This window comes from Vulpes lagopus, chromosome 1 (assembly GCF_018345385.1).
Source record: "Vulpes lagopus strain Blue_001 chromosome 1, ASM1834538v1, whole genome shotgun sequence".
Lineage (NCBI taxonomy): Eukaryota > Metazoa > Chordata > Mammalia > Carnivora > Canidae > Vulpes > Vulpes lagopus.
In genome coordinates, this window is record NC_054824.1 from 156,059,312 (window position 1) to 156,083,836 (window position 24,525).

At 44.3% G+C, this 24,525-nt stretch overlaps 1 protein-coding gene across 1 annotated transcript in view; it reads left to right on the forward strand.

Moving 5' to 3' along the window:
* Window positions 1-1,074: 1,074 nt before the first annotated feature.
* Window positions 1,075-24,525, forward strand: part of LOC121499070 (cytokine SCM-1 beta-like) — a 188,509-nt gene continuing 165,058 nt past the window's right edge. The window contains exon 1 of the mRNA XM_041769570.1: window positions 1,075-1,134. The gene's annotated coding sequence lies outside the window, so the exon portion shown is untranslated. The remainder of the gene's footprint in view (window positions 1,135-24,525) is intronic.

Sequence of the window (24,525 nt, forward strand, 5' to 3'; positions counted from 1 at the left end):
TTTCTTTTCTTTCCACACTGTTGCCTGGATACCTTGGGAAAAATTCCCTCTTATTTCTTAGCCCTTTTAATTTGTTTAGTTCATTTTTGGACAAAAAAAAACCAGATCCTTGTTATCATTAATAAATGCATGGATATTGCTACCAGTGTATCTGTGTAGAGGAAGGAAAGTTCTAGATCTGAGGGGTAAGGAGTTCTAGATCTGGGGCAGTCAGGATCTAACGCCCTGGAAGTCATCTGGAAGATCTTCACAAGTCTTCAGGTCTCTCCTATCCACCTCTAATGAAGCTGGCTTTATTCTCCAGCACCTGATTCAGTGAGCAAAAACACTCAGTGATGGGTTGTGAGCTAGGCCCTGGAAGGCAGACAAATAATTCACTAAGAAAAGCTCATGCCCTCAAGGAACTCTTAACCCAATTTTACTCATTATTTAAAATCATGTCTTTGTATTCATTCCGTATTTCACACTCATCCGCCACCTCCTCCACTAAATGGTTTTTCTTTTTGTAAGCGTGTACTATTTCAGCTACATTTTGGGTAGAAATAGGTTTTTGCAGGTGGTTTTGGAACCTGGCCACGCTCTATAAAAATAATTCTATAGGGAAATGCCTTTTTGGTAAAAACTGATTTAGGCACAAGTGGAGCACCGTCCCTTTGCACTAGGGCTGCCAGGGCGCTTTGCTGGAGGGCTGCTCTAAATCAGTAGGCCACTCAGGCCGAAAGAGATCTGTATCTGGCACCATCTGGTGTTTGGGGGCAAAGGAAGTGCCATTTTCCATGTTTATTCCACAACTTGACCTTATCAGGACTCTGAGAAAACCCTCAGCTGGAAATGACACCCGGAGAAGTAGATAGCGGTTTCTAAGTGGGTCCTGTTATCTCCACTGACCCGTTCACTTCGATCTCTGGGTTTTGGCTTTCTGCCTGTCCTCCTGTCATGGCCCTTCCTGGCCACCTTTCCTGGCTCCTGCCGCTCTGTCTGGACACTTTCCCTTACCACAGTGAGCCACTCTGTCCCTAGAAGTGAAGGTCTGGGAATGGAGGGAGCCATGGAGGGATCAGGAGGCAGGGCTGTTGGCAATCCTGATTCTCCACAGAAACAGGCTGAGGGCTGTGAAGAGCTTTGCCCACCTTGGTGAGTGCGGTTATGATGATCATTAGCACGTGGGATGGAAAGCTGGCACAGAAGAGAGGGAAGTGAGGAAGTGAGTGCTAGATTCTTCTGGGTTTGGAAGACTCATGAAAGGAGCAGCCACACTGGATACTTCAGAACAGAAGCCACTGGGTGAGGATTCCTGTTCAAGAAAAGAAAATAAACAGGAGAATCCATTTTAGGTAAAAATGAGTTGTGAAAGGTGGACTGGATCCACAAGCCACAAGTGATTGGCCTTTGGCAGGAGGCCCACAGGGGGGTAGGGCGGTTTGATAGACTCTTCTCATTCCATTTCCTTCCAGCTTTAATCTTTTGGGTGACATCTGTGATGGGGCCAAGGATGTATGGGGGCCAGACAAGACAGTAGGAAGACGACAGTAAAAACATGTGATTCTCTTAGTGGAAGGAGCCTCAGGTACACGAAGGAAGTGACTGGCTGGTTACTGATGAGACAGTTGGCATGCACTGAAGCATCTGGTTTTTGAAAACCATCTTTGTGGTTGATAAACCAGTGGTTCCTTATGTCATCACTGGCATCTAGCCCCATCTTCTGAGCACCCGTGACTACTTGGAAGATGTATGATTCAGCCAGAAAGTTGCTTATTCAGCCACTATTCACCAAATACTATTCTCTAACAGATTATTGAGGTGGGATAAGAGGAAAGGGTGACAAGACAGAAGACAAAGCCTCTTCCTTGAGAAGCCCATGCTCATACGTAGGAGTCAACCGGAGGCAAGATCTGAGGCAATAAATCATACAGTTCGATACCATATATGCAGACCCAAACTGTAGGCAAACAAGGAAGGTCAAGGCCCCAGTGGGTTGAGGCTGCTGGGGACAGTTGCATGAAGATTTGATTTGATTGACTTGGTTCTAGAAAAGAAGGAAGATGTCAGATTTGCAGAGAGGAGAGAAGGTACTTCAGGTGGAAACAGGAGGAACAGAGAAGGGACCTGTTTAGCAGGTGAAGGAAGGGTTTCACTGGGATGGGAAGTCGGGAGTTAGACAGGAGCAGGCCAGAGTGAGAGAGCACTCAATCCACTTGCCGGTTCAGTACTGAGTCTTGATTCTAAGGGTGGTGGGGAGCCACTGAAGATGATTGGCATGGAGGAATGACATGGCTTGAATCAAGTCATGTTCGATATTTGGATAGATTCAACTATTTTTAGAGTTTAAGAAATCCTCAGAGAGCACAAAGTCAAGCCCTTCATTTTAAATGTGGGGAAACTGAGGCCCAGAAAGGCAAGAAGGCTGTCCGGTGAGTCAGTGCAACAGTCAGGTCTCTGATCTCACCCTGTGTCCAGGCTTCCTTCCCTCAATGCTTCAGGGTCCCATACTCTCTGGAATACTGCAGTTACCACCTTTTGGGGAATCAGTATCAGGCTGTACTCCTTCCCTGTGCAGCACCCCCTTGTCTGTCTGGGATTTGGATATCCTCAGAAAAGAAGAACCTTCTTCCTGGCACTGAGAGCTGAGTCCAAACAATGATTGTATCTGGAATGACTGGGGAGTTGGAAATACGGCTGATGACTAATTTATCATCCAGTTTGGACATTTGTTCTTTCATCAAGTATTTATTGAGCGCCTACTGGGCAGTAAGCATGGTGTGACATGCTGAGGAGACGACTGGGTTTTTTAGGCTAGCGGGAAGCAAGCGATTAGAATATAGTTTAGGAAGTGGCTTGGGGGTGGTGAATAACCGGGAGCTGTAGAGCATGGGGAGAGGCTACTGAAGCCAGTGTGGCCAGGGGCTGAGCAGGTGGGTGGGCAGGACACCAGGAGCTTGTGGAGCAGAACCTTCCAGAGAGAAGAAAGTCCAAGTAAAGGCAGAGGGTGGGGAGAGAGATGGAGATGGAGATGGGGGGCATGCAGATGGGGGGCATGCAGATGCACATGCAGGGTCTGCACTTGGCTCTGGGTCTGGAGCACTGCCTGTTGGCCCTGGGACGTTGGGTGAGACCAGAAAGTTAGGTAGAACAGACGGTGATCACATGTGTAGACCACTTAAGGGGCCTGGAGCTTAAATGCTGGGCAGTAGGGAGCCGTTCTTTATTCAGTAGGAACATATAGGACACTTACTCTGTGCCAGATATTGTTCTAAGCCCAATGTTAACTTCAGTCAGTCTTTCAAGCAACTCTTAAAAGACAGATACTATTATTATACCCATTTTGCAGATGAAGAAACCAAGGATCAGGGAAGTTAAGTCACTTGCTCAAGGAGTGTTGAGCATTACCCAGGGAGTAATGGGATAGTCAGGATTTGAAATCAGACAGTCTGGCTCTAGCATTCATGATCTTAGCCACCATGATGTGTGACATCATGTAAGGGTCATAGGCAGAGAAGTGACATGGCCAGATAGGAGTTTTAGAAAGACTGCTCTGGCCGCAGTGAGGGAAGCACGGAGTGGGTGAGGACATGGCCTGTGATGACCTGTGTTTGAGAATGGCTGGACAGGAAAGCATTTGTCATCTGCAGCCAGCCCAGAGGTGCTGACCTTGAATCCAGAGGTCACAGCTCCTCCCTGTCTGATGCTGATGATTGAGTCTGAAGAGTATCTGGACTAGCACCCGACATTTGTAGGGACAGCCAACTCTTCCCTTCCTTTGTAGGTTCTCTGGTTGGTCTAATAGTTGAATGGGCATAAGACAGAGTAAGAGGATAGAAGCAAATTTAATTTCATACATACAGGAGCCCCAAAGATGTGAGAGGCTTCAAGCTACTCAGGCAATGGAGGCTTCTATGCATCCTGAGCTAAGGAGAAGGGGAGGGAGTTTGGGGTCTCGGCGGCAGGGGGACAATTCCCAGGAAGATGGAAGAGCAAATGTTTAGGAAACCAATGTGTGTCAGGCCACTCAGATAAGTCTTTCTAATATAAAACATTATCTCCAGTGTTAATGCTCTTCCTGGTATAAGCCCTTGATCTACCCTCTTGCAGGCAGTTAAGAGAGACATAGACAAAACAAAACAGAACCTTTCCTGAGTCTGCTGAGTCCTGATGCCTTTAGCTCAAAACAACCCACTTGTCAAAGTGGCATATTGTGGGGTGACATCCTCTGCTCCCTCACTGTTCGGTGACAGAGGCAACAGAGGAGAAAAGGTCAGGGAAAGTCGGAATTAGGTGAGCAGAGGGCCTTCTGAGGGCTCCCATGGAAAGCAGAAAGCAGGGGTCGGGGGCAGAAAGGGAAGGCAGGCCAACAGTCTGCAAACTCTTCATGGGCAAGCTGCGGCCTGCGGGGGGAGAGGGTCAGAGGCATAGTTCCCAGTGGGGTCAAGGGACATCCCACAGTGGTGAGGGGCAGCTGGAAGGCTGGCGTGTGGGTGCAGCAGTTGGTGGGAGGGAGCAGCCCTGCTCTGCCAAGCTCAGCTCTGTGTTTTGGCTGCAGAAACTCCAGCCTGGCCTCTGGCTCTGGCTTGGCTTCTGGGGCAGGGGCTCTTGGGAGGTAGCCTGCAGGCGGGGAGCTGGAAGCAGGCAGGAGTCCTGAGGTGCTTCCACCTCAGCCTAACTTCCCTAACACCTGACACAGCACGCAGCGTGGAAGCATGCTCAATAAGCATTGGTGGATGAATGAATGAATGAATGAATGAATGAATGAACGAATGAATGAATAAGTCCCTGCATTGCCCATCAGGCTGTCACACGAAGTCATTTTATAGCTGGGGGTATTGAAGATAGGAGGAACAGACAGAAATGAGGGCTCATCATTTGCTCCTGCTGCTGATAATCATCAAAGATGTCTGTAGGGCTTTGCATTTTGAAAACCCCGACCAGGGAAGAGTTGAGGGGGCATCATGCCTGCTCTGAAGGAGGGCAGTTGCCACTTCCCTCATAATTTGAAGCCTCTGAGATATTCTTCCTTTTAAAACAGAGAGAAGTGACCAGCAGGTGAAAAGCTCATCTTGCAAGAAAACCCAGCTGAGCTGCCGAGCTGCTGTGGGGAGGGCGGCAGGCTGTCCTTGCCCCCTCCCTGCTGTAGGCTGACTCATCCCCTCTGCCACAGACAGATTGTGTCTTGCGTGGGAGCTGCTATGCAGAACTCAAAGCTGTTCCCTGAGAGTTACAGGAATTACAACCTGCTGAAAGGAACAATTGATCTAAATATGTTCTTTTAATGATATTTTAGTTTTATTATCATTTTATTAATGGGTTCCTAAGAAGAAACAGCAGGTCCCACGGTCTTCAGAAAATCATTTGCTTTTCTCCTTGGGGACACTTGGTCTATTGGCTCTGAATTCTAAACCCTGCAGTGTCAGGTCAGGCCTCTGTACCTGGCATAAATCCCAGGATAAAATCTCTTTGTATGGCTGCTGCCTTGGGATCAGAATCTCTGGGCGTGCTCCCCCAGCAGATGGCATCACCCAGGGATCTGATGACTTAGCAAGACCCTGAAGAGGCATTATGGGCTCATTATTGTCAGGCTATGTCAGAACAGCTGACAGCTGTCAAGGCCTCCCGGGCAACAAGGAGCAGACACCGTATGTGTTATATTTCCAGGTGCCCAGACTGAATGCTCTCCTCCCCAGGAAGTGACCTGGCTAGCAGGGGTCCACCCTTCACCCCAGATGATTGCTTTTGGTTCTTTTCCCTGGAAGATGCGGTGAGAGTGAGGTTTCTAACCATTCCTCATTTGCAAAGCTCTGGTAGTGGCTGGTGGTTGCTGATAAAGCAGGTGGTGTTCAGGTCAATTTTTATTGTGTGACATGAATGAGAGAGGGCTTTCAGGTCAGCAAGATGTCTGCTGGATATTGTCGGGGTCAGGCTGCTCGGAGCACCCAGTTGGTTTGTTAATCTAACGCAATTACACAACTGTTTGCCGAGTGCCTCCTGGAGGGCTGGGGCAGAAAAGTGAAAGGTAGGCTCAGCTTCAAGGAGCGCACAGCCTAGCAAATGATTCCCCAAGAACTTGATAAAAATGCCAAGAGCTCAGCTTCCCCATATATAGAATGAAGGTAATAAAAACCTAATAGTGATCTTCAGGGGATATAAAGGAATAATGGATGCCAATAAAGGATTCTGTACGTTATCTGGCATATGGTAGATGGACATTATTTGTTGAAGGAATAAATGAATAAAGGTGAATCAAAGCAGCAAGGGTTGATCAAGCATGCATATTGTGTCGATAGGTACAAAGTCTAAGCTAGGATCTTAATGTACTTTCAGGTGGGGAGAAGTACCAGTTAGGTGGGGACGGGCAGATCTATTACCCAAGTCAGGGAGTGTGAAGGTTGGAGGTTGACTCTCAGAATCAGGTCACAGAGGGAATGCTAGGTAGAGACACAGAATCAAAGGATCGACAGAGTAAGGGCCTTTGGGTGACTGTAGCATCCAGAGTGCTGGGTTAATGAGTGTAGATGGGCAGAGGAGGGTGAAAGGAGTGGAGACACAATGAGTGAGTGGATTCCGAGGCGGGAGGCCCTGTCTGCTAGGGTATCACGGTGTTGGAGGTGTGTTTGCATGGGCTGGCCTTGTTTCTGAAAAGAGGGAGAAGGAACTTCCCTCTTGGAGGCACTTCCATTCATCCCTGACTCCTTGGTCTGAGCACCTAGTAAGTGTTGTGTTAAAATATACGGAGTTGAATGTTGCTTCTCTTTCCACTGCTCCTACCAGCTTTCAGCCCAGTAGTTCAGACCTTGACTCTAGAGCCAGGCTGCCTGTGCTACATCTGTTCTGCTTACTAGCTTGTAGCCTTACTAGTAATCGCTCTGCCTCAGTTTGTTGGTAAATATGAACAACACCTTATAGGGATGTTAGGGGGTTGGATGAGTTAGTATAGGCAAATGCTTAGACTAGTGCCTTAAATTCTGTATAACTTTTGGGCATTATTATTACTACTTTCACCATTGACATAAAGATCCATGTGATTCTGGAGGGTAATCAAAAAAGAGAGTCCTGATTTGGAAGGAGGACCTTTGGATCTAATTCTACATTGCCTAGGGCCTGGCACATAGTAGATGCTCAGTGAATGCTTCTTATTTTGAATTGTGTACAGTGGAGTTGCAGGCAGAGTGAGGCAGCGTGGACAGGTCAGAATGGGAACTCTGTCTGCTGAAGCTGAAGTAAGAATGGGAGACAGCCTTGGGGGCTATGGGGTGGCATGGGCCAAGCCAGGCTGGGTCAGACCTAGTGCTGAGGATGAAGGTCAGGAGGAGGAAGCATGGGCTCTGCTGTCTCCTTTGTTGTTTTGTCCTTTCTCTTTTCCATCGATTAGAAGGCTGGCATGGAGATGATGGTCCTGGAAAAAATAGGTTTTCTTAAGAAATGTCTTTGACAGGGCAGCCCCAGTGGCTTAGCGGTTTAGTGCCGCTTTCAGCCTGGGGTGTGATCCTAGAGATCCGGGATCGAGTCCCATATTGGGCCCCCTGCATGGAGCCTGCTTCTCCCTCTGCTTGTGTCTCTGCCTCTCTCTCTCTGTGCCTCTCATGAATCAATCAATCAATCAATCAATAAATCTATCTTAAAAAAAAAGAAATGTCTTTGACATTTAGCCCCACTGTCCAAACATGGTGGAGTGTACATAGTGGGAGATACACATGGGTGTGCCTTCACCCATAGAGGAGAACACAGCCTTTCTGGAGGTCAAATAGGCTCATTAGGCTTATTTCCTCCCCCCCCCCTCATTGATAAGAGATATACAGCATACAACAATTACTCCTGAATATTCATCAGTGATCTCTCCCCAGGAAGTAAAATCTTCTTGCTTTCATATAAATTTCATAAATAAATTGAAAGTATTTATGTGGAAATATTTAATCCCACTTGTACACAAAAAATTCCTACATTGAACCCTAAACCCTACTGGGAAATACTCTTCTTCAATTTTTTTTCTAGTGCACATAAACCAATTTTTTCAATAATGATGCATGTAGCAAATGCATGTGTAGAAGGAAGCAACTCTCTTCTCTTGAGAGAGTAAAATTCTCTTTCCTTTGGCCAGATAGTTGTGATGGGTAAATTTGATTTATTCCCACTATTCAGTGAGATACGAAGGGGAGTGAACTCAGGAAGACTGAAATTAGGGAAGTGACATGAATCTCTAGGGAAATCGTTACCCAGTTGCATTTGGGGAGCTGTTGGACAAGAATGATTGAGAGTGAGTGAATTTTAACGTAGATGTGATACCTTGAAGTACCACTATCTGCCCTCCTGTAGAATTGTTCACTACCTTCCTCCTCCTTTTTATTGGCTGCTAGCAGTACTTGACCATGGATGCTAATGTGTTCATTTGCTTAAAAATATTAATTGAGCAACATTTGGTTTTTACAGCATAATTGTTTTTATACAGACCTTTTTAAATAGCAGTTATAGGTTCACAGCAAAATTAAGAGGAAGGTACAGAGACTTCCCATATGCCTCCTGCCCCCACACATGCGCAGCCTCCCCAATTATCAGTGTCCCTGTCAGAGTGGTGTATTTATTATAATTGATGAAATTACACTGACACATCATAATCACCCCAACTATGTAGTTCACATTAGGGTTCACCATTGGCACTGGTACATTCTGTGGGTTTGGACAAATATATGACGACATGTGTCCATTATTACTGTATTGTACAGAGTATTTTCACTGCCTTAAAAGCCTTCTATATTCTATCAATTCATCCTACTTTCTCCCCAGCCCCTGGAAACCATTGCTTTTTTGCTATCTCCATAATCTTGCCTTTTCCAGAACATCATATAATTGGAATTATACAGCATGTAGCCTTTTCAGATTGGTTTATTTTACTTAATAGCATTTAAGGTTCTTCTATGTCTTTTCATGGCCTGGTAGATCATTTCTTTTTATCATTGAATAATATTCCATCCATTGTCTGGATGGACTACAGTTTATTAATCCATCCACCTACTGAAGGACATCTTGGTTGTGTCCAAGTTTTGGCAATTATGAACAAAGGTGCTATAAACATCTCTGGTTTTTGTGTAGACATAAGTTTTGGGTACCTTTGGGTAAATACCAACCATTTGTTTGTTAGATTATGTGCTAAGAGTATGTGTAGTCCTATACAAAATACCCAAATTGTCTTCCAAAGTGGCTGTACCATTTTGCCTTCCCAGCAGCAATGTACAAAAGTTCCTGTTGCTCCACATCTTTGCCAACAGTTGGTGTTGTCAGTGTTGCCAGCATTTGGGGTTTGTGATTTTGGCCATTCTAACAGATGTGTTGTGGTGGCTCATTGTTATTTCAATTTGCATTTCCTGAAGACATGTGATGTGGAGTGTCTTCTCATGTCTCATGTCATGTTTTTTCTTTTCTTTTTCTTAAAGATTTTCTTTATTTATTCCTGAGAGACACGGAGAGAGAGGCAGAGACACAGGCAGAGGGAGAAGCAGGCTGCATGCAGGGAGCCTGACATGGGACTCGATCCCAGGTCTCCAGGACCACGCCCAGGGCTGAAGGCGGCGCTAAACCGCTGAGCCACCGGGGCTGCCCTCATGTCATGTTTTTTCATATGTTTATCTGCACCTGTATATATTCTTCAGTGAAGTGCATGTTAAATTTTGAGCCATTTTTAATCAAGCTGTTTGTTTTCTTATTGTTGAGTTTTAAAACTTCTTTGTGTATTTTGGATGCCAGTTCTTTATCAGATATGTCTTTGCAAATATTTTCTCCCAGTCTGTGGCTTGTGTTCTCATTCTTTTGACATAGAGCAGAAGTTATTAATTTTAATGAAGTCTAGCCTATTATTTCATGTAATTGTCTTTCATGTATTATGTCTTATTATTATGTAAATGTCACATAATTATCTTTCATGTATCATGTCTTTGGTGTTGTGTCTAAAAAGGGATCAACATGCCTAACATCATCTAGGTTTTCTCCTATGTCATCTTCTAGGGGTTTTATAGTGTTGTGTTTATATTTAGGTTTATGATCCATTTTTAGTTAATTTTGGTGAAAGATGTAAGATCTGTGTCTAGATTCTTTTTTTTTTTTGCATGTGCATGTCCAGTTGTTCTAGTACCATTTGTTGAAAAGACACTATTTGCTCTATTGTATTACCTTTGCCCTTTTGTCAAAGATCAGTTGACTATATTTATGAGAGTCTATTTCTGAGCTCTTATTCTGTTTCATTGATCTATTTGTCGATTTTTTCATCAATACATCACTCTTTTTTTTCTTTTAAGATTTTATTTTTATGTAATCTCCATACCCAATGTGGGGCTCAAAATCACAACTCAGATCAAGAGTCACATGCCCTACCAACTGAGCTAGCCAGGCACATCCTATCACTGTCTTAATTCCTATAGCTTCATAGTAGCTTCTTGAAGTAGGGTAGCATCAGACCTCCCAACTTTGTTTTTCTCCTTCAATATTGTGTTGGCTGTTAGAGTCTTTTGCCTCCGTATATGTACTTGAGAATCCATTTGTTGATATCTCCAAAATAACTTTTTGGGATTTTGATTGGGATTGCATTGACTCTAGGTCAAACTGTGAAGAATTGACATCTTGACTATATTGAATCTTCCTATCCATAAACATGGGATATCTCTCCATTTATTTAGTTATTTGTTTTTGTTCATCAGAGTTTTGTGGTTTCTCTCAAATAGATCTTGCACATAATTTGTTAGGTTTATGTCTAAATATTTCACTTTTAGATAATGCTAATGTAAATGATATTGTGCTTTTAGTTTCAAGTTCCATTTGGTCATTGCTGGTATAAAGGAAAGCAATTGACTTATGTATTTTAATTGTGTATCCTACAACCTTGCTGTAATTGCTTATTAGTCTCAGGAGTTTCTTAGTCAGTTTATTTTTTATTTTTTATTTTTTACACAGATGATCATGTCGTCTGTGAACAAGGACAGTTTTATTTCTTCCTTCCCAATTTGTATACCATTTTTTTCCTTTTCTTATTTCATTAACTAGTATTTCCAGTATAATGTTGAAAAGGCATGGTGAGAAGGGACCTCACCCTCTTTTGCCTTTTTCTGATCTTCATAGGAAAAGCTTACATTTCTCACCATTGAGTATGTTTATCAAGTTGAGGAAGTTCCTTTTATTCCTAGATTTCTGAAAATTTTTATCATGAATGGGTGTTGGATTTTGTCAAATGCTTTATCTGCATCTATTGTGTTTCTTCTTTTTTAGCCTGTTGATGAGATGGATTACATTAATTGGTTTTTAAATGTTGAACCAACCTTGCATACCTGGACTAAGTCCCATTTGGCCATGGTGGGTAATTATTTTTATACATTGTTGTATTTGATTTGCTAATATTTTGTTGAGGATTTTTCATCTCTGTTTATGAGAGATATTGGCCTCTAATTTTCTTTTCTTGTAATGTCTTTGGTTTTCATATTAGGGTAATACCGACCTCATCAAAGGAATTAGAAATACCTTTGCTCTACAATCAAGTGATTGTAGAGAACTCTTACACTTTCTCCTTTAAATGTTTGATAGAATTCACCAATGAACTCATATAGGCCTTGTGCTTTTTGTTTTAGAAAATTATTAATTAGTTCAATTTATTTAATAGATATAGGTCTATTCAGATTGTCTAAAAATTCTTGTGTGAATTTTCATAGATGGTGCCTTTTAAGGAATTGTGTTAATCTAGGCTATCAAATTTGTAGATATAGTTCTAGTATGTGAGCTCATAGTATGTGAGTTGTACTAAAAAATTGCCCCCAAATACAGTTATCTTGGGGTTCTTCCTCTTTGGACTCAGTTTTAAGAAATTCCATTCAAATAATTGTTAGAGAATAAATTACTATTCTAGGAGACCCATGAAGACCCATGGATGATGACAGTGCAGCAAGGAGGGATGGAGGAGGTGTAGCAGGGGGATGAGATCAAGTTATCAAAGGAAAGAATAAAGAGATCAACCAAGTTTGAAAGATGTGTGAAGGAAGGAAAGGAAAGGTGGGAACCAATGAATGTGTAGAAATGAAGATACAGATGCAAATGGTATTTCATTCACAATTTTTGGTGGGAGATGATATCTTGAACCCAAGTTGGACTTGTCCTAAGGTGCACACATGACAAAATGAGGGGAGGCCTGCCTGGGGCTCTTTTAGCTTGAGGAAGTGCTTCTCAACCTTCTCTAATTCATGCTGGATAGTATGACTATAACTGTATTGCACATAGAGAATGATATAATTGTATGGCACACTGGGGTTAACTGTGAGAGCTATTGATCACATAAGGGATCCAGCTGTGATTTGTGGCTCCCAGGCCTAGCCCTACAACCCTGGGGACTTGGGGGAAATGATATCTCCTGGCACACCAGTGACCCATTTTGTAGCATACTGGTCAGAAGCTCTGGTTTGAGGAAGCAGCTTGTCTTGCTCAGGAGGGAAAGGACTGAAGCCCACAAACTTCACTGGTGAAAAATGCCTTGGAGCTAGATATAGGTCCAGTTTTGAGTAGAGCATTCATTCTGCAGGACTCACTCTAGTTCAGGCCACTATCAGTTAAGTGATGTTTATTGAGTGTCTATTAAATACCATGCTCTGTGCAATGAGCAGAAGACCTGTGGAGCATGTGTGCATCCTGGGAAGGAAGAGGAAAGCTTTTTGTCTGAAATCTGTGAGACAACCAGCCCAAAAGTGAGGAGCTTCTGCTACTTTTTTTGGGTCAAGACACTGAGGCCTTTGGTTGTCAAAAAGTGGAAGGTATCCATTGACAACTTTTTGGGGCTGGAACAGTAGACTTAGCAGAAGCAGTAATAGGAGGCAGCAGCTTTGGGTATGGCTGAAGGCCTTTTTCAGGGACTCTGTGGATATTGAGTACCTTAGAAGCACTTCTGGGAATTACAGAGACCTTAGAAAACTGGCCAATCATGCAGTGGCTGAGCGAACTGTTTGGTGAGCATGTGGAAAAATATCTTGGGACTCTGCAAAACAGATGTAGAGACTTAGAAGGCAGACTGGTGATCCTATAATAATGAGTAAGAGTAGTGTTAAATAATGTCATTATGGACTGAATGTTGTGACATGTGCCCTCCATCATTCATATGTCAAAGGCTTAACCCCCAGTGCAATGGTACTTGGAGAGGCTTTTGGGAGATAGGGTTAGATGAGGTCATGAGGGGTCCTGATCTGATGGGATTAATGCCTTTGTAAGAAAAGACACCAGAGAGCTTGCTCTGTTTCCATGAACGTGCACTGAGGAAAGCTCATGTGAGCATAGAGTGAGAAGGCGGCTGCTTACAAGCTAAGAGGAGAGGCCTCAGAATTAACCTCCCTGCTTGTGCCCTGACCTTGGACTTCTCAGCCTCCAGAACTGCGAGAATTAAATGTCTGCTGTTAAAGTCCCCAGCCTATCATATTTTTTATAGCAGCTCAAGCTGACTAATACAGTTGTCATACCTTACCATCACTCTTGATTTGATTCTCATAATGATGCAGTCTGGAGAACATACATGTGTTTGGAAGTAGAGCCCACTCCACAGTAACATTAGAGTGGGCAGGGTGTCCAGACAGCAGGTCTCATTTCTGGGCCTTGAGTTGGGCCCTAGGCTTGGTCCTTTCCAGACTATGCCACTTGCTTCTCACCATGGCTTGCACACTGGGTATCAGGATCTCCATTTTACAGATGAGGAAACTGAGACTCAGTGATTCCTAGGAAGCATGTTATGCAGATTTGGACTCCGGCTGTTTAATTATATTCAGAGTCCTGTTCTCTTGAGCAGAGCTTAAGCTAGGAAGTGGAAGAGCTGATCTTTTATCTAATATCTGTCTAAATTCACATTTCATGCTCTTTTAAAAAGTTATTTATTTAAGTAATCTCCACACCCCATGTGGGGCTCAAACTCAAGACCCCAAAGTCAAGAGTGACATGCTCTTCCAACAGCCAGCCAGGCATCCCTCAAATTTCATTTTCTCTACTGGTATAATTCTCTGTACTCTGGGAAGATTGTTTTATAACTATTTTAAGTCTCTCTTTCAACCTTAAAATATAGATAAGATAAAAATAAATATAAACCTTTTTTTTTTTGGAAGAAATTAGGGTTAGATACGGTCATGGGGAAAATATGTAGGTAGGTGTAAACTTCTCTGCCTCTTTAATAAAACTTTGGTTTGGATGATTTTTATAAGCAGGAAAGGATTAAGTCAAAGTGTTGAGAAAAGTGGACTGGATTCTTCATTACGTCATTTCAATCATCAGGCCCTGGAAGATTCCATTCCTTGAAAGCTAGAGAAGGCAATTTCAGGGAAGTTAGAGGGGACCTGAGACACAGATATGGGATCAAGTGCATTTGTTGGGCATAACAGCTAAGTGCTCTTGGCTGGAAGTGAACATGAGAAAGAAGAATCATGAGCCAGATTTGAGTACAACCATTTGAGGGATGTTCTGGGGAGATCACCTTCATCTTCTTCTTCATCATCATCACTAACATTTAAGCACTTTATATATTTTATTTTACTTTTTTTTTTTAATTTTTATTTATTTATGATAGTCACAGAGAGAGAGAGAGAGAGGCAGAGACACAGGCAGAGGGAGAAGCAGGCTCCATGCACCGGGAGCCCGACGTGGGACTCGATCCCGGGTCTCCAGGATCGCGCCCTGGGCCAAAGGCAGGTGCCAAACTGCTGCACCACCCAGGGATCCCCTTTATTTTACTTAATATTCATGACAGCTCTATAAAGTAGAACTTGTTAACATCTGCATTTAACAGGTAAGGAAACAGGCTTGGAGAGATGGTTTCCTTGTCACTGGTGGATCAACTGTGAACAATGAGGATATTGATATTACTGAGTGTTGCCTACATGGAGGGGTACTGTGCTGTCTGGGAGCAATGTGGGTTTGACTCAGTAAGCAGGATGATGATAGTGAAGATTTGGGGACAAGAAGTGATGTGTTTAGAACAGTGTTGTAGACAATTAACCAATACCAGCTAGGATGTATTAAAGCAGCAATATTGGTGGTCTGAAGATCAGTTAGGAGGGTATCTGTGGTTCAGGGGAGAGAAAAGATATTTAAACTGGGTGGTGGCAGGGGCATCTAGATGGCTCAGTGGTTGAGCATCTGTCTTCGGCTCAGGTCATGATCCTGGGGTCCTGGGATGGGTCCTGCTTTGGGCTCCCCGTAGGGATCCTGCTTCTCCCTCTGCCTGTGTCTCTGCCTCTCTCTCTCTGTGTCTGTCATGAATAAATAAATAAATGAAATCTTAAAAAAAAAAAGCCCAGAGTGGTGGCAGAAGGCTTGGCATGGAGGGAATGGATAGAGAGACCATGAGGCTATCAGAGTTTGAGGCCATGGTCCCTGAGTGAGTACTGAAGTCAGGGAGGCATGAAGGACTCCATGCTAATTTAAGATTTCAGATTTGGGCAGTGGGAGTATGATAGGCCTTCAATAGAAGTGCAAAGGGAGGTGGGCCTATTTGGTTGGGCTTAAGGGTCCCAGAGAATATCTGGCTGTATTTGTAGAGCATTTCTGCAGGAAGTCAGGTTTAGGATTTGGGCATCAGTTGCAAAGTGGTGGTACATGAGGCCTTGGAAGTGTCTGTTTCCAGTCTGAGTATCTGAAGCTATGGGGTCCAGCCTTGACTCTTGCCCTTGGGGCTTTGCTTGCTCACCTCATCTCCCTATTTCTGGCCTGCAAGCTAGCCCATGTTGCAACTTACTGTGAATTAGAAAAAGCATCCTTCTTCTGGACACTTCTGATATCTGCCAGAAAATGTCAAATCTATCATGATTATGAGCATACTCAAGACCATTGGAGAATCTGTTGTTTTGTGTCTCCAGTTCTGTAGCTGCTGCAGCGGCTGCCAAGGCCCCTTAGCCTTTTACTTTGTCCAGAGTCACTGAGGGAGGAAAGTTTGGGATAGTAGAAACAGAACCCATATCAGGACTTTAGAGATCATGACCATTATAGGTAGAGGACAGAGGAGACAAGTACTCAGAACTTGAATGGCCCAGAGCCCAGTCTTTTGAATCACAACTCATTGCAATTTCTCAACTAGGTCTTCTGCTCCCCAGGTTAGTTTCTGTTTCTGCTCTCCCATACTCAGACGCTTTTTGGTGTCAGTATAGATTTTTCTCTGCTTGGATGGTAGGTATCTTGAGACCAACTACTGCATCTCCTTTTGCTTTTTTTTTTTTTTTTAAATAGACTCAATGCCCATGCAGCCCCGCATGGGATTTGAACTCACAACCCTGAGATCAAGACCTGAGCTTAGATCATGAGTCAGATGCTTAACCAACTGAGCCACCCAGGTGCCCCAGCATCTTATTATTTGCTTTTTATAGCACTTAGCATGACGAAGCAGACAGACAAGTGCTAATAAGTGGTGTTGGTGATCCCATCATCTCCCTGGGCAGAGGGTCAGGTGGCCTCACACAGCTACCTGTTAACCTGTAGGTTAAAAGAAAGGACCAGAACTAATGGCATGGTGGAAGGATGAGAGTTGGAGGGAGCCTGGAAGTTCTGCCTCAGGCAGAGCCATTTTGTATAAAGCAGCATAGTAGAAGATGATTGGGAAAACAGTAATTTACTCCTGGTATGTACTCACAGATTGTGGCAAATTTTTGAAAATTTCTTCCTGTTAAATCTGCCTTTGGTCTATTACAAAATATCAAGAGCACCAAAGCCATCTTGAAAGGTAATCAAATTGGCAAACAGCAGAGCTTTTTGAAAGCAAATAACTTGAGGCTGAATTGATTGCTGTTTCGATAAGACGATAGCAGTTACATCAGATGAGGGGAAGCCAGTGTTCTGAGGACTTAGGAAATGGAATAACAGCATTCCTCACTCACTCCCAAAAATGACTCTGACCTATGTTTAATGAAATGCTGTCACAGAAAATCAACTACTTTTGATTGCCTGCCTGAAAATTTTTGATTAATAATTTTACTATCAAGTAAATGGGGTAGTGACAACCTCCCATGGTAGATTTTGTTTCATAGGTGATATTTGGAACGTTCAGCTTGTTTCCCTCTCAGCTTCTCTTATGCCTCCTTGTTTTAGAGTCAGAAAATACCACTTCACACTCTCTGGAGCCAGACAACAACATCAAGGTAAGTCTATGAGCTGGGTGGGGGTTGTAGTAAGCGTGCTCTAAAATTGTAGCACTTTGAAACACTGTATTAAGTGGTTGCAAAAGGAAAATTGGCACATCAGCGTGACAGTTTATTTTGTAGTCCTGTGTAGCTCTATTTATGACACTGGCTGGCCTTCTCCCGCGGCTGTTACTCCTTGGCAAAGATGATCTGAACACGCCCTTTTCTGAGTCAAAATACCTTGGCTCAGTGATTCTTGATCACTTTTTTAGAGCATCATAGACATGAGTTCTTTGAGAAGCTCATGAAAGCCACACGCAGTTTCCCCAGAAAAGGGCTGCATATAATTTCAGGAGGTTCAAGGTACAGACAACAAGCTGAAAACTCTGACTTACTTCATCTTAAGGACTTCAGCTGCCGAACTTTTGAGTCACAGTTCACTGGTCTGCCAGTCTAGACATCAGTCATTTCACAGTGGCTCCTCCTTCTTTCTCTTGAACCCCTTCATCTCCCTTCCTAAAGCAGTGACTACATGCACAGGGGAATGAGGACACAGCCAAGAGTGAGGCAGGTCTCTCTCAGCTCTGCTTCTAGAATACTGTGCTAAAAAGGGCAGGGCCCTGAATTCATTTAACAAATAGCACTTGAGCAATACTGGATGTTGTGGTGAGTCTGAAAGGACGAGTGGCTAGGAGGTGGCCCCTGCCCTCAAGGGACTCACCTCTACTGGTGGAGACCAGCTTCAAAACAAATGATAAAATGCCAGGTCTTGGCTCCTTTACACAGCCAGATGATGTCATGAATCCTACCAGCCACCTCACTGATGCGTAATGTTTCTTATAAAATGAAATAAGTGACAAAATTTCACAGGCAAAATGAATCAAAAAGGCATGTCTTGTCAACAATGAATGCCTTTGTACAGATTTCTCTAGCAGTTTCTGAGAGCGGGAGCATTTCTGTTTGAAGAAGTTTCTAGAAGTGGGCTTGCTAGATCAAAGGGTTTGAATATTTAAGTATTTGCTAGAGAGACCCAAATTACCTTCCAGAAAACGTTGTGTCAGTTTCCTGCCTCAGGAAAACCCTATCGTTTATGAATGATAATAACTTGTTCAGTGATGCATTTTGCAAGAAAGAGTAATAATTCCTTACAGGGAGCTCTTGTTGTGTGAGTTCTTGTTTCCTTCTTGGAGAGCCTCACTTGTGATCTCTGGGAGAACCCCACGGTAAGAATGACCTCGCCCACTGTTGCATCTCCAAGCATGGTTTTTGGCATTTCATGTGTCCTTGTCCTCCCGATAGCCTGCTCCCAAATGCTCTGTGTCCCCGCCTCTCTCTCTCCACTGCTCTGGGCCAGGGTCTCCTTTGCTGCCACCTGCTTTGTCCTGATTCTGTTCTTCAGCAGGATGTAAGGGCCTCTGGAGGTGAACCCTAAATCGGTCCCTGTAGCTCCCGGCAACAAAGAGCATTCCTGTCTTTTCCCTTGCAGGCAAGGGGAGTGGATTTGGCTGGCACAGATCAGATTTTGGGCTGGGGAGGGGAAGAAGGGAGGAGGGGGATAGCAAATTTTTCTTTTGGCTGGGGGTGGCTTTCCAGTTTTATTTTGGTTTTTTTATTTTGTTTTTGTTTTTTTATTGTGACTAATTATTGGAGCTGCTTTGAGGGCAAGAAGTTTGTGCCCTGGCCTCATGAGGATCTCAGGGGATGGCGGTCAGGGCCACCACCAGCCTACAGCCTTTATGCCAGGTATATGTGGTCCCACCACAGGAGCAAAGTGAGTCACGGGAGTCACCTTCATGCACATTTGAAAAAGGGACCTTTCCCATAGGTGAACTCAGCTCTGAGCCAGATGGATGGCTTGGTAAGAATAGGGCAGGCTGTGCCTCGGCCCCCCACCCACACCCTCCATGGCTTGCCTCTGTGCACTATCTGTCCACAGCAGTCCTGACTGTGGTTGCCATTCCTGGCTGCTGCTCGGAGGGCATCCACATCAGTGGCCTGTGGTGTGCACAGAGAGACACAGACCTGTCAAGGGCTCAGCAGAGGCCTTGGTGTCAGTGAACTCATCTTCCCTGGCCCTGCTTCCTCCCCACTGCTTCTTGCACAGTGATCTCTCCTGTGTTCTGGCTGCAAACACAGCCCTGTGCCAGGATTTTCCAGTTTGAGCACGTTTTGTGTTTAGCTTTGTGGTAGCTTTTTATTCTGGGTGCAGCTGGCCTCGTGCAAGGCCTTGTCTCATTGGTTTAACCTTGGTGGTAATGCTGTAGGAGCTAATGCCAGCTGCTCTAACAGAGCAGCTCCGAAATCCCAGCTGCCTAACTCGAGAGATTTTTATTTTTGACTCACAAAGCAGTCCAGTGACTGTGTTTAATATGGTGACCAGGCTCCTTCTATCTGCCCCCCTGTGCCACCCCCCTTTGCCATCTTGACCTAAGGCCAGTGAAGGGGCAAGAGAGGATGTAGAGGGCCTCATTTTGACCTGCAAATGGGTTGCATCACTGCTGCTCGCCTTCTGTTGGTAGGAACTGGTCATATGGGGCCTAGATGTGGATTCCCTGGGAAATGTGTCCTTGGCTGGGTAACTGTTCTCAAAAATACCTTCATTCCATGGAGGAGGAACACTGACCTTTGGTAGGCAGTAGGTTCTCTCTGCCTCGGGGCTGAGCTGAGAGTGGCTTCCACTCCTGCCTGGTGGTTACCCTTCTATTCTGTGAGGAGAAGAAGTCCTTATATTTTATTGAGCAACAGCCTCTGCTCAGTGATAACCTTTATTAAGGCTTCAGGTGGGAATGGGAGAACTTTAACCTTTCTTTCTTTGATCAGACTTACCTCTGTTCCTGCTCTACCCGGTGAGTGCAGACCTCTCCGTAGTCTCTTTTCGCTCTCCAAAAAAGTCACAGAAAAATGTGCCTGGGAGCCACTCAGAATGTCCCTTCCACCCAACCCCCCCCCCCAACCATTCCCCTTCCAGGGTTTTTTTTTTTTTTTTTTTTTTTTTTTTTGTGACTTTGGCTAGAGGATGACTAGGGAGAGAAAGACCTTCTAATAAAGGCAGTGTCATTGCTTCCTGTGTTTGCTGAGGTGGGTGGGGGTGGGACGGTAGCTCTGAGAACTCTGAAGAGGCTCAGGGAATTAATAAAGTCTGACAAAGACTGTGGAGCCTGATCAGGAAGGGGACAGCCCACCTTCCTGTGGAGCCTTTCTTCCTTCAATGATGTCAGAAGCGGCTGCCGTTGCCTTGGCAACTTCATCACCAAGCTGAAGGGCACACGTGCTGATTTCAGGGCTCTTTTCCTAATGACGAAGAGCTATAGATGAATCTTACTGTCCCCCAAATGCAAGTGAATCATAGGGAGATACACTCCAGTACTCAGTGCAGTCTGTGGCCACAGACGGCTCAAGGGAGTGGACAATACTGGAAGAATCTGAAGGACACGTAGGGGACCATGGACTCTTTCTTTGTACACAAAACTTTTATGTTTTATTTTTTTTAAAAGATTTTATTTTATTTACTCAGGAAAGACACAGAGCAAGAGAGAGAGACAGAGACACAGGAAGAGGGAGAAACAGGCCCCACACAGGAAGCCCGAAGCAGGACTCGATCCCTGGTCTCCAGGATCAGACCATGGGCTGCAGGTGGTGCTAAGCCGCTGAGCCACTGGGGCTGCCCAACTTTTATATTTTAGAAAAAGGAAATTGCTGATCTGCCTTCTGACAGTACTCTTCCCTTCTGCCCCTTTCGAATGGAAAGCCTGAGCAAGTCACATGGCCCATTGCCCAAGAGTCTTGCTGTAGGACTGGAAGGTTCTGGAGATATTGCAGAGGTGGGCACCATTGGGTGCAGCATAGTCGAGAAGGGGCAAAGCCTTACCTCTTGGCTACCCACCATCCGCAGATACATTCTTTTTCTTTCCATGCTCCCTTTCTGAGTAGCTGGGAAGTTCAAATACCCAGTGAATGAAGGTGAGGCAGCATTTTGTGGTGGCCCAACACACAGGTACTTGAATCACAGTGACCCAGTGGCTCTGCTACCTCCTGCCTGTGTGAGCTGAACTCAATTAATTAACCTTATTGAGCTTCAGTATCTTTGTCTGTAAAATGGTAACAATACCAGCCCCATAACATTTTAATGAATGAATAGCACATGTGAAATGCTTAGCACAGTGTTTGGCACATAATAGGTACTCAAATAAATGATTATTTTTCCAATTTAGAATATTTCTTAAAATTTTCCCAGTTCAGGCCTGACACCAGCATACTTGAAGCCTTTGCACAAATTAGAAAAAAGTGCCTCGACTGCAGACAAATTGAAATAAGGTGCTTCCTCATCCAGCCTGGGGCAGCCCTTGAGCAGGTTCACAGAGTCCTGTAGCTTGGCCGAGGAGCAGAGCCCTCCACCTTAGCACTCACCAGCCCTGGCTTAGACTTCTCGCTTCCTTGGTTCTCAGCAATTTGCCTAGAAAGTCTCTTGAAAAGGTTGTTTTACAGAAACATTATGAAAAATCTCAAAATAAATAAGAGATAGGGGGACTGAAGATGTGGCCAACTTTGACCATAGGATATCAGCTGTGAGTTGAGCAGTGCTGGTCTGTTCTCTGCTCGCTCACAGGGATATCTTGTCAGGAGCTGCCCGAAACGTCAGCTGCGTGGTTTTCTTTGTTCTTGTTGTTGTTGTTATTATTATTATTTAGGTTGGCTGTGGGAAGCTGGCCCTGGGGGAGCTGTAGCCTACCTGCAGATGCTGTAGGTTTTAGCAAACAAAGCCCTCCTAGTGCCACTGTCTTGTCCACTGAGCTGCAGCCGTAATGGCCGTAATGGCCGTTGGAGCCAATCATTCAGGACGTATTTGCAGGGCCCTAGGCTGAGGCATGGTTATAAAACATTAGACATAGCCTCTGTTCTCAGGGGGCTCATCTTCTAGTGGGGGAGCAGAAAGAAACCCAATGGTCATCCGGTCTTGTACACTGATATATTTGGTAATCTCAAGTGCTAGACATTTTATAGGACAGGTTATAAAAGCTCTGGATGATGCTAAATTTCTCCAGAGAGGATTTATTTCTGCTCTGGCTGGCTATTATCCTGGGGGCATATTGCCTTAATCGTGTTTGGGATTGAAGTGATTCAGAGCTGTGTTTCAGTTTTGTGAGGACTGTTTATTTCTTATTCACTTTTACTTCTTAGAGGTAACCCTTCAAGAGGGTGTTGGCAGAGTATTGTGCCTTCCCCAAGATGTCTGCATTCATTTTTTTTTTTTTAAGTAGACTCTACCCCCAATGTCAGGTTTAAAGTCACAACCCTGAAATCAAGAGTTGCATGCTCTACCGACTGAGCTAGCCAGGTACCCCAAGATGCCCACATCCTAATGCTGGGAATCCATGAACATGTTAGGTTCAATGGCAAAGGAGAATGAAGGTTGCTATGGAGCTAAGGTCACTAATCGATTGCTATTAAAATAGATTGTCCTGGGTTCTCTGGGTGGTCCCAAAGGAGTCACGGGGCCCTTAACAGTGGAAAAGGGTAGCAGAAGAGGAGAGTAAAGTGATGCTTAGTGAGAGGGACTTGATCTGCTGTTGCTGGTGCCAAAGATGGGGAAAGGGCCACACACCAAGGACTATGAGCAGCTTCTGGGATCTGGAAAAAGCAAGGGCACAGATTGTCCTAGGGCCTCCAGAGAGAATGTGACCTTGATGGCACCTAGATTTGAGCCTAGTGAGACCCATGTCAGAATTCTAACCTACAGAATTGTAAGATACTAAATTTTTGTTGTTTAAAGCCATTCCCTTGGTGATAATTAGTTGCAATGGGAGACAAATGCAAGGAGTCCCAGCTAAAGGGTTGAATGTTTCCCAGAGCATCCTCTTGGTGGGTCCTGACTCCATGTTTTGTCTCCATAGTGCTGTGAGACTGCTGCAAGCTTTGCCTACTATGTCTTATTATTATTCTGTCTCTTGCTTAGTGGCTTCTGCTTGCTGCTTGCAAGTCAGCAACTGTCTGGAGAGCCAGAGGGGTCCAGAGATCAGAATCACTTCTCCACACTTCTTTTTTCCCAAGGATCTGATGCCTCAGACTTGGGCTTCTTTGGTAGCCCTGAACTCGGATCTGTGTCTCTCAGACCACTGATAATGATCACTGGTACTGATCTCAGCATTTGGGCTCATGCTGCTTGCAGATCAGCAGATCTCCCTGGCAGTAAACAAAGGGTAACTGTTGTGTTGATGTTATTATTAACTGAGTTTAAGGAACCTGGTCCCAGCTTAGCCTTGGGCATGTCATTGCCCTTCTCTGGCTCTTGTTTCTTTCCTGTGTCTAATGAGGTTTTCAGCTGAGATGGTCTCCAGATTCTCTTCCACATCTTGCATCTCCAATTCTAGAGTCTCTGTGTAGGAGAGCACTGTGCTGGTAGGTTTGGCAGGGGTCACACAGGTGGAATCCTTGCCCAGAAGGTACTTCCAGTGTCCTTATCATATTGGTGAAATAAGGTCTGTTTGTGTAGAAGAAGATTAGAGAACTGAATAGTATATTATCAAATGACAAAACAGCTCAGAGAGGCAGAGAGCAAAGACTTCAATTTGGATCTAATGAAATGGCACAGCCCAGTGTTATGAGCACTTATCTCTAGAAAAATAACCACCTTAAGCCTTAATACTTTCTTGTCAGCACAGTTTGGTTAATTAATCCATGATTAATCAGAATAGTTAATTGAATTTGTAAGAACTCAGGAACTGACATCATGATGGATTTTGGATCCTGGTGGAGCTGCAAGCTATCTAACCTTGGTTATTTGCATGAACTGTGATTTAGACCTGACAATTGAGGTTTTTTGTTTTTGTTTTTGTTTTTGTTTTTGTTTTTTTTTGTTTTTGTAAGGAAGGTGGCAGTTAAATGGATGGCCATTGTGTTCAGATTAAACAGAATGGAATTTGGTGGTATTTTGCAGGCTCTGCAATTCAATTTGTTTTCTGGGAAGGGAGTCAAGAAAAAAGCAATAAAAGCCCAGGGTTATAGAAGCATTAGACCAAAGCTGGGACTCCCCCAGGGGGGTCTAACTTTTATTCATCTTTGCCTCCTTAGTCCCTAGCATGGTGCCTTGCCCACATTGTCCATGATTAACTGCTAACTCACAACACACTAGCCAATGACTGACTACAAACCAGTTAACCCAATGAATAAATAAATGATTCCTTCATCCAGCATGCAGTAAATATTCAATAAACCACCCTGTCTAGGCCTTATGGAAGGTAAGGGGACTGGAATGAAAAGCTCTCCCTGCACTGGGAGCGCTTCCAGCCCACTGGGAGAAATTACATACAATTTGATGTAGTAGCAGCTTATTGGAAAGAATGGGAAAGGCTGGAAGATTCCAGAGGAAGTAACAGAGTGAAGGGTCAGAGGGAATTTGGGAGGATTTCACAGGACAAGTGACATTTGAGCTGGG